The following is a 9,653-nucleotide window of genomic DNA, read 5'->3' on the forward strand; positions in this document are numbered from 1 at the left end:
TTATGAGCTCAATGCCAAAGCTGTTACTGTCATATTGAGTAGTGTTGACTCAATCAGAATTTATGAAGGGATATGCATTTCAAATCAGCTAAGGAAATATGGGACCAAAAATCGTTACAAGCTACGAAGAGTTGATCAGGTAAAAAGAGCAAAGCTTCAAACTCTCATAATTCGGTATGAAATCTTAAGGATGCGTAGTAATGAAAGCATTAGCTAATTATTTCCTGCGTATGGATGAGATTGTGAATTGTTATGAGGGATCTGGGTGAAGAATTTGAGGAAGTTGTCTTAGTTGAAAAGGTTTGAGATCTCTGTCTACTAAATTTGATTCTAAGTATCTGCCATAGAAGAAAAGGAGAATGTGCAGAAAAATCACCATGTCACAGCTTCACGGGATCTAACTGCTTTTGAAATGCGACAAGAGGTACCACCAGAGCCGCATTCGAAGGTGTCAGAGGAAAAAAAGATGAGGTAAATTTTGTCAAGAATCTTGAACGGGAACTGGATGGTTCAAAGGTAAGCTACCTTTCAAATGTTTTCTATGTGGTAGAGTTGGTCACTATGCTGCTAGATGTCATCATAACAAAGGAAAGATATTTGAAGAAGATGGTAGAAGCTATTATACCCATATTAAAAGTTCATTCAATGATAGTGAAGATATTAGAAGTCTCATGGCACATAAGAAGAGAATGCTTCATCCAATAATAGCGAAGATATTAAAAGTCTCATGGCACATGAAGAGAAGAATGCAGAAAACTGAAGAAGTTGCCAAATTAAAAGAACAATTGGAGACAGAAATCAGGGTAAGGGAGCAATTGCAGGATATAGTAAAGGATCAGAGTACAACTATTCAGAGACTTGAATCAAAGATCCTCTCTCTAAAAGAAGATCTTAAAAAATCAAGAGAACAGAACAGAGAAGATCTTGAAGATCAAGAACATGAAGTGACCAAACTAAATGACAAATGGAAGAAGGAAGAAAAGCTGAAGAAGACCTAAGGAATCAATATTTGAAAAAGGAAGAACAACATCAAGTTGAGGTAAATATCTTGAAAGGTAAAATAGAAGAAAAGGATAAGCTTTTACGATTTCAAGATAGTACTAAAGTCTTGGATGATATTCTTAATAGTCAAAGGTCTCTTGCTATCAAGACTGGTCTTGGTTTTCATGAATATGTTGAAGGTGAATCTAGTTCACAAGGTGAGGCAAGAAACTCTAATGAGAAATCTGAAATGCTCAACAAGGAACAACCAAGGAAAGAAATTCCTCAAGGAAGATCCTTTACTCCTAACTATGGACGTGATAGACGATTATTTCCTCCACTGAATAATGTTGAATGTTATGTATGTCATAATCTTGGACATGTTGCAGCCAGATGTAGAAGTAGAATGGTTCAAGAAAAATCATTGCATCCCAGGTATTTCAGAGGATATTGCTTTGCCTGCAATGCATATGGACACAAAGCAATTGATTGTGATAGAAGGAACATGAAAAATGTAAGGTGTTATACATGCAACAACTATGGGCATAAAGCAAGGGAATGCAGTAGCAGATTTCAAAATTCAAGACAAGAGGACCATACATCATCACAGTTGCAGGAATTGAAGAAGACAGAGACAGAAAGGTGTGGCATAATTCAGACAGCGGACATAACAGACACAGGGGAATCTGAAAGTGATGAAATTCAGTATTCCATCTTGCATACGCTGATATAACGAAGACAAGTCGCGTATATACGCGAGTTACAGGCTGCAAAGTCGCGTATATGAAGAAAGGGCAGCAGAACAGACCCAGGTTCAGTCATGGTTGGCTCAGGCTCAGGGGGAGCAGAACAGACTCAGGAAATGGTTCAGTCATGGTTGGATCACACTCAGGGGGAGCATATACTTCAAATAATTCATTGTTGGCATTATGGTTAGAAGTTGCTGATGAAACTAAATGATACATCTTGTTGTTTGATCAAAGGAATAGTATTGCAGGCTGATGCTTATGGTACAGATCTGAATGGCTGGTCTTAGAACCTGCATCTGCTCAGGGGGAGCATGGATGGATTGATACAACTTGGCATATACAAAGGGGGAGCCAAATCAGAAACTTCAGCATGTACTCAGCGGGAGTATGGACAGCAGTATGGACAGTAAAAGGTATACCAAAGAAGAGAATATCTTGGTCCGCCCTTTGCCCTTGATGTCAAAGGGGGAGAGTGACTTGGTGTGGTGGTTGCCATCAAGTCCAAGGGGGAGATTGTTGGCATTATGATTCAAGTGTTGTCCTTGATGGCAACTCACTCAGAGGTTGGTACAGGTGCTCAGAGGTTGGTACAGGTGATGGCAACTTAATTAGAGGACAGATCTTAGTACAGCATGCCAAGAAAGTTCATACACGCAGGTTCGTTAAGCCCAAGTCGCGTATACAAGCAGGTTCACTATATACCAAGTCGCGTATACGCAGGTTCTCTATATATCAAGTCGCGTGTACACGCTGGTTGGCTTCAGTAAAAGCGCGTGTATGTGGAAAACTTATCTTTGGTCCACGACGGTTATTCCTTGGAAGTTGTGCCTATGGTTTTGGACCTTGATGTCTCGACGAACGTGTTGATCCCTAGTTTTGAAGCTGATGGTATTGGGTTACTATGGTTTTGGACCATGGTATTGTAAAGGGCCTAAGGCTATATAAGGAGAAGATCATTAGGCAAGTGGGAGCAAGCAATGTGTGTCTGACGAAGTGAGAAGATCTGCTATTACTGTTTATCTGTTCGGGACGCTTGGCAAGGGTCAGATCTGACAACGAAGGCATAAGAAACTATTTCTAGATCTGCACGCGGGTTGCCTTTGGTGAAAGCGCGTATACACGCGGTTTTGGTACAGTAAAGTAGCGTATGCATAATAAGATTTGATATTTCAGGTTGCTGTTGATTCTGGTGGTTGTTGCAGAGTTCTGGGCTCTGGTTTGGCTTCTGTGTTCTTGATGACAGGGTTTCAGTGATTCAGTATTGGGTTGTTTAATGAATTATGATGCAAGTATAAGTTGATGATTGTATTGCTGTAATGTTTGTTTTGTACTCTTGGATCCAGTCTGAAAATTGATGAAACGTGGTCCCTGAAGGAAAGAAGGTTGTAGGGTCAGCACCTACGTACTAGTAAATGGATCGGCTAGTACAAGAGCTGAGGGGGTTGTAGCTCCCTTCCATAAGTAGTTGGAAAACGAGAGAGGGTTGTAGCCCTCTGCAGGTTGTAGCCTGCGTACTGGTAAAGGACTGCACCAGTACATTGTAAAAGAAGTTCTTATTAAAGAAGAAAGAGACGAATTGCAGCAGGTGGTTTTCACCCACATTGGGTTTCCACCTTATATCATGGTGTTCATGTGTGTGGCTCTTGTGTGATGTTCTGTTCTGTTATTCTGCACCTGTTTACTGTTAATATGCTTAATAATGTTCTGATGCATTTACTGAAGATTAAGCTAACTGAATTATAAGATCTCTGGATATACGCGAGTTTCATTAGACACAGTAGCGTGTACACGCGGGTTCACTTAACTGAAGTAGCGTATATGTTTTTGAGCATTGAAAAAGTTTTAATGATCTGATAATACTGATTCACCCCCCCTCTCAGTATTATTTCCAACAATAAATTCAAATGTGCATCTGCTTGTAAGAATATCATATGCTAACGTAGAAGTTGAAGAGAAAACATCCTTAAATATTTAGAAGTCATGCTCTGTTTCTATCAAGAATACTTTGTCCTGGAGCGAGAATGTTTCGAGGATTGTATCTCACCTTTCTTTGCAGAAACTATTCCCCATTTGTTCCCAAAATGATTCAAAATAAATCTATATTTTCACAACTCTTTAACTAGTTTTCACACTTTCAGAAAAAATCTATGACACTTTTACAAATTTTTAAATATATTTAACAAACAAATCACCCCACCCGATAACAAAGCTTCAAATTCCATCATAACAAAGCTTCAAATTCCATCCTCCTGGCCACTAGAAAGGGATTAACAAAAGCCGCGAAAACCACAACTATATTCGCTGCGGGGCAGGGATAAAAAAAAGCTAATCCTATATTACGTGCCCATTTACCAATATCCTATGTTATATTGATATATTAATGTGAAATGAAGAAAATAGTTCAGATGAACGGAACTCCCAGAAGATCAAGTGATATTGTTGCACGGTATTTCCAGTACTATATTTCTTCGGACGGTGGTGGATCAGGGCTCGGAAAGTTGCCGTCGGCTTTGGGCGTCGGTGGCGTCAACGGCGGCCTCCTCCTCGGCCGTGCGGTGGGTAACTCCTCTGTGAACCCCCCCAGATCGCTTCTTCTCGGCAATGCGGTGGCTAACTCCTCCGTGAATTCCCCCAGATAGCTTCTCCTCGGCAGTGCGGTGGCTAACTCCTCTGTGAATCCCCTCAGATCATTTTTCCTCGGAACTGCGGTTGTTGACGCCTCTGTGAATGCCCCCAGAACGCTTATCCTCGGCAGTGCAGTGTCTAACGGCTCTGTGAATTCCCCCGGATCGCTTCTCTTCGGCAGTGCAGTGTCTAACGGCTCTGTGAATTCCCCCGGATCGCTTCTTCTCGTCAGTGCAGTGTCTAACGGCTCTGTGAATTCCCCCGGATCGCTTCTCCTCGATAGTGGAGTGTCTAATGGCTCTGTGAATTCCCCCAGATCGTTGTTCCTCGGCTGCTGCTTATACTAATGAGTCGTGACTTTTCGTCCCCAAAAATCCGTTAATCCCTCATCATCTGTATCATCATTCAATTCATATTCATTTAAAGACTTTATATTTCACATTAATACTATCAACCAATACCATTAATTCTCGATACCATAATCATTTCTGATATATATATATATATATATATATATATATATATATATATATATATATATATATATATACTTTTGGATTTATAAACATCTAATTTGTGTTATTAATCATTAGATCTACTCAAAACTGGAATAATCAAAAGCATATAAGAACACATAATTAATCACAAAGAAAATCGAAACATTAAAACCCACTTGAATCTGAGTATGGAGACGATGAATCAGAAGGCATCACCAGGAGAGCGATGAAAAAGAGAACAACAACTCCGCTTACTTTCTTTGCCATGACGGCGTCTCATGCGTTCCTTGGCTCCCTGGTTTTTTCTTTCTGTGCGATCAAAAATCCTTGGTTTTTTCTTTCTGTGCAATCAGGAAAAATGCAGCCGGCTTTTATGCATGTAGTTGCCTACTAGGAGATCTATATCAATCGAAACTGCTCACCGAAGAGTCTGTCGTTTTGAAGAAATATCTTGAATGAGATTTTCATTGGAAACGCACAGGCCAGTCTGGTTTACTATTTTAAGGTTGTTGAAATCTATTGCCCTCTTTATTTTTCATTATTCATAATTATTTGTGCAATCTAATATCACGCGTCAGTTACACGTTGAAGCTGGCGTTACATGTTTTGAATAAAATTTCCATCGGTGCGGCACATGTGTACCATTTTAAGCTCTTTGAGATCTATCTTGTTTATTTTTCATTATTTACGATTAGCAATATCGTGGGTTAGTGATACATTGAATATGGAATTAACGCATGCAGGGAAGAAAGACATGAAGAGTCTCTGCGAAGAGTCTCATCGCCAGCAGCAGAAGAGTCTCTGCGAAGAGTCTCATCGGCAGCAGAAGAGTTTCATCGCCAGCAGGCCAGTTCTGGCTTTTCATGGCCCATTATCATGGGAAAAAAAAACATTTTTCTATGAAAAAACAAATTAAACGAACGGTAGAAAACACTCCAATCATCTAACACACATAATCAATGGCTCAAGATCGCACACATCACATTTTAGGGATGTCTTTCTCAGAGGGAACGCCTTAAGGCGTAAAAATCTTTAAAAATATTTTCTAATCTGGAGCCCGAAAAACCCATACAACTACAAAGCGGCCAGGAAGAACAATTAAAAATGAATAAACAAGGCTGAATTCTTAAAGAGAAATCCTTATAATTAAATTCTAAGAAACCAACAAACTTGTACTATACTGGATCGCCCTACAATACCATAACCTTCATGGACGAAGTTATTTTTCAATAGAAAACCAAAGCAACTGAAGCTAGATAGGAATTGACCGTTTGTTTCTTTAGAGCACTAATTTGCATTGCATTGGTTATTTGTTTGCAACATCAACAAATATCGTTCTCGTTAGATGATTGAGCCATATAACGATGTATACGTATGCAATTATGATATAACCAGCCAACCTTGTAGGAATTATTTCAAACAGATCAAGCACAGCCTTTCCAAAGGTTTCAACGGGAAAAATCCCTGCTGAACGTGGAGAGCATTAAACCTTGCCACCCATTGGAAACCAGGAAATTGCATCATTTAACTGCCATTAAAATGGCCTTTGCAACCTCCCTCGGATCCCTGACCTGTCTTTTGTCATAAAAACCCTCTTTCATCGCTACCTCTGCCAATAATGGATCGTCCACACTGTCTGAGCATACATTTAAACAGTACATGAAAGAAATGAAAATATGACTAATTAAGTATTTCCATATATATAATATCCATAACACAAAGAAAAATAGAATAAAATAAGATTTAGATTTACAAATACAGGGTTTATATGGTTACCATTTATTCGACAAATAAGATTTATATTTACATATACACGGTTTATATGGTTAACATTTATTTTGTTGTCAAGGAATAAGAATAGAAATCATGGGCATTTAGAGACTTGTTTTAGAAACGTGTTTCCCAATCCCCACCATTCGGATCCTTGAGCCACTATTACCTATTCATAAGCCACTAATACTTATTAGTAAGTTAGAGTTTATCGTTCTTCATGTGGTCTTTCATTTGGGAAGGTAAGTAAAAAAATACAAACAGTAGCAGAAGTCATGCATCTTCTTTTCCCAAACCAATTCGAAGGTACATGATAAGATGGAGACAAATGGAATGCACATGAGTTCCCGAGTTCCCTATTGTAAGGGAATCCAGGTATTGTAAGGGAATCCAGGTAGTGAACTACATGCAAGAGGGCGCCCACGCGTGGCCAAATTCATGTCCGAGGGTTGTTGACTGGAATACGATGCTAACTTGTTTAGTCCCTTATGTTGATGTTTAGAATGGACTACAACCATCAGCTGTGAGAGTAATGAGAGGTTCCATAGTACCTCCTGTGTCATTCGTCACATGTTTTGAATCAACTAACAAAAAGAGACCTCTTGAAAATAATTGACTTGTTGGACTTGTTGGTGCTCATAAACCATCTAATGTTAAAGGTAGCTGGAATAAGAAAATGAAAGCAGCTCCACTGATATCATAAACCATCTAATGTTAAAGGTAGCTGGAATAAGAAAATGAAAGCAGCTCCACTGGTATCACTAGAATGTGGTGTTGAAAGTCCTATTTCAGGAAAACCTAATGAATGAACTAAGAAACAGCCTATTGAAGACAATCCATGCGAGACATGAATTGACTGGGTTGCATCTATTATCGTCGTCAAATCATCATCAAACACAACTTTTATTTTTGTTTATTGAAATGTGATGTTATCTGTTTTATTCTTTATTCTTTAATGTTGTTACTGGATTACTGCCTTCCTTCATCTACGAGGATGATGCCACCTTTAGCTAATTACAAATTCTAAATATTTATATAGTCATCGCATAGTACATATTTTCGCGTGCTTTTGTATTAATTCAGAGTTGAATGATGCCGCCTTTAGCTAATTACAAATTCCAAATGGTTATATAGTCATCACATAGCAAATATTGCCGCCTGGTTTTGTATTAATTTAGAGTATTGGTATTGTGATTTAATAGAGTATTTTCAAATCTACGAACTAACAACATTTGCAAATTTGTCGGTATTTCTTTGGGCATGACTAACTTAATGTTATTAAAATCAATAATATCTCGGATCTTAGATTAACGTTATTGATAGAACCCGAGTGTGATGGGTTGGTAGCTGTACCTTTTGGCTAATCGTAAGAAATTTCTTCTTGGATCTTAGATTAGCATTCTTGATAGAACCCCCGGATCGCTTCTTCTCGTCAGTGCAGTGTCTAACGGCTCTGTGAATTCCCCCGGATCGCTTCTCCTCGATAGTGGAGTGTCTAATGGCTCTGTGAATTCCCCCAGATCGCTGTTCCTCGGCTGCTGCTTATACTAATGAGTCGTGACTTTTCGTCCCCAAAAATCCGTTAATCCCTCAGCATCTGTATCATCATTCAATTCATATTCATTTAAAAATCCGTTAATCCCTCATCATCTGTATCATCATTCAATTCATATTCATTTAAAGACTTTATATTTCACATTAATACCATCAACCAATACCATTAATTCTCGATACCATAATCATAATCATTTCTGTTATATATATATATATATATATATATATATATATATATATATACTTTTGGATTTATAAACATTTAATTCGTATTATTAATCATTAGATCTACTCAAAACTGGAATAATCAAAAGCATATAAGAACACATAATTAATCACAAAGAAAATCGAAACATTAAAACCCACTTGAATCTGAGTATGGAGACGATGAATCAGAAGGCATCACCAGGAGAGCGATGAAAAAGAGAACAACAACTCCGCTTACTTTCTTTGCCATGACGGCATCTCATGCGTTCCTTGGCTCCCTGGTTTTTTCTTTCTGTGCAATCAAAAATCCCTGGTTTTTTCTTTCTGTGCAATCAGGAAAAATGCAGCCGGTTTTTATGCATGTAGTTGCCTACTAGGAGATCTATATCAATCGAAACTGCTCACCGAAGAGTCTGTCGTTTTGAAGAAATATCTTGAATCAGATTTTCATTGGAAACGCACAGGCCAGTCTGGTTTACTATTTTAAGGTTGTTGAAATCTATTGCCCTCTTTATTTTTCATTATTCATAATTATTTGTGCAATCTAATATCACGCGTCAGTTACACGTTGAAGCTGGCGTTACATGTTTCGAATAAAATTTCCATCGGTGCGGCACATGTGTTCCATTTTAAGCTCTTTGAGATCTATGTTGTTTACTTTTCATTATTTACGATTAGCAATATCGTGGGTTAGTGATACATTGAATATGGAATTAACGCATGCAGGGAAGAAAGACATGAAGAGTCTCTGCGAAGAGTCTCATTGGTAGCAGAAGAGTTTCATCGCCAGCAGGTCAGTTTACCATGGGAAAAAAACCATTTTTCTATGAAAAAACAAATTAAACGAACGGCAGAAAACACTCCAATCATCTAACACACATAATCAATGGCTCAGGATCGCACACATCACATTTTAGGGATGTCTTTCTCAGAGGGAACGCCTTACGGCGTAAAAATAAGTGTACATGTCTAGATAGGGCCTGTGTTCTCTGTACATCTAAGACACATGTCTCTAAAAAAATCACCAGTAGGAAATAAAGACCTAGATATCTACTGTGGCGGGTTGTGCCACCCACCGCTCGTGCCACCCGCCGCCGCTCGTGCCACCCGCCTCAAAAGGCGTTGCATCCTAGGTTCTACTCCCACTGTATGGATCTGAGACGCTATGGGGACCTCCTCTATCCCCTGGTAATCTGGAATCCCTGACAGCAAGCCCTCGAGGTTCCATATCACGGTCTCCATCGTATCATCTCCCGGAGGAGCTAGGGCT

General features: G+C 39.0%; 1 long non-coding RNA gene across 1 annotated transcript; it reads right to left on the bottom strand.

Moving 5' to 3' along the window:
- Positions 1–4,145: 4,145 nt before the first annotated feature.
- On the bottom strand, positions 4,146–8,697 carry LOC149232631 (uncharacterized). The gene is made up of 3 exons (XR_016247551.1): positions 8,543–8,697; positions 7,976–8,219; positions 4,146–4,748 (listed from the first exon to the last, which is right to left on the bottom strand). It is a non-coding gene; the product is annotated as an uncharacterized LOC149232631 (long non-coding RNA).
- Positions 8,698–9,653: the final 956 nt, after the last annotated feature.

This window comes from Pinus tabuliformis, chromosome J (assembly GCF_031772625.1).
Source record: "Pinus tabuliformis cultivar Carrire ecotype Pingquan chromosome J, CPIR1, whole genome shotgun sequence".
Lineage (NCBI taxonomy): Eukaryota > Viridiplantae > Streptophyta > Pinopsida > Pinales > Pinaceae > Pinus > Pinus tabuliformis.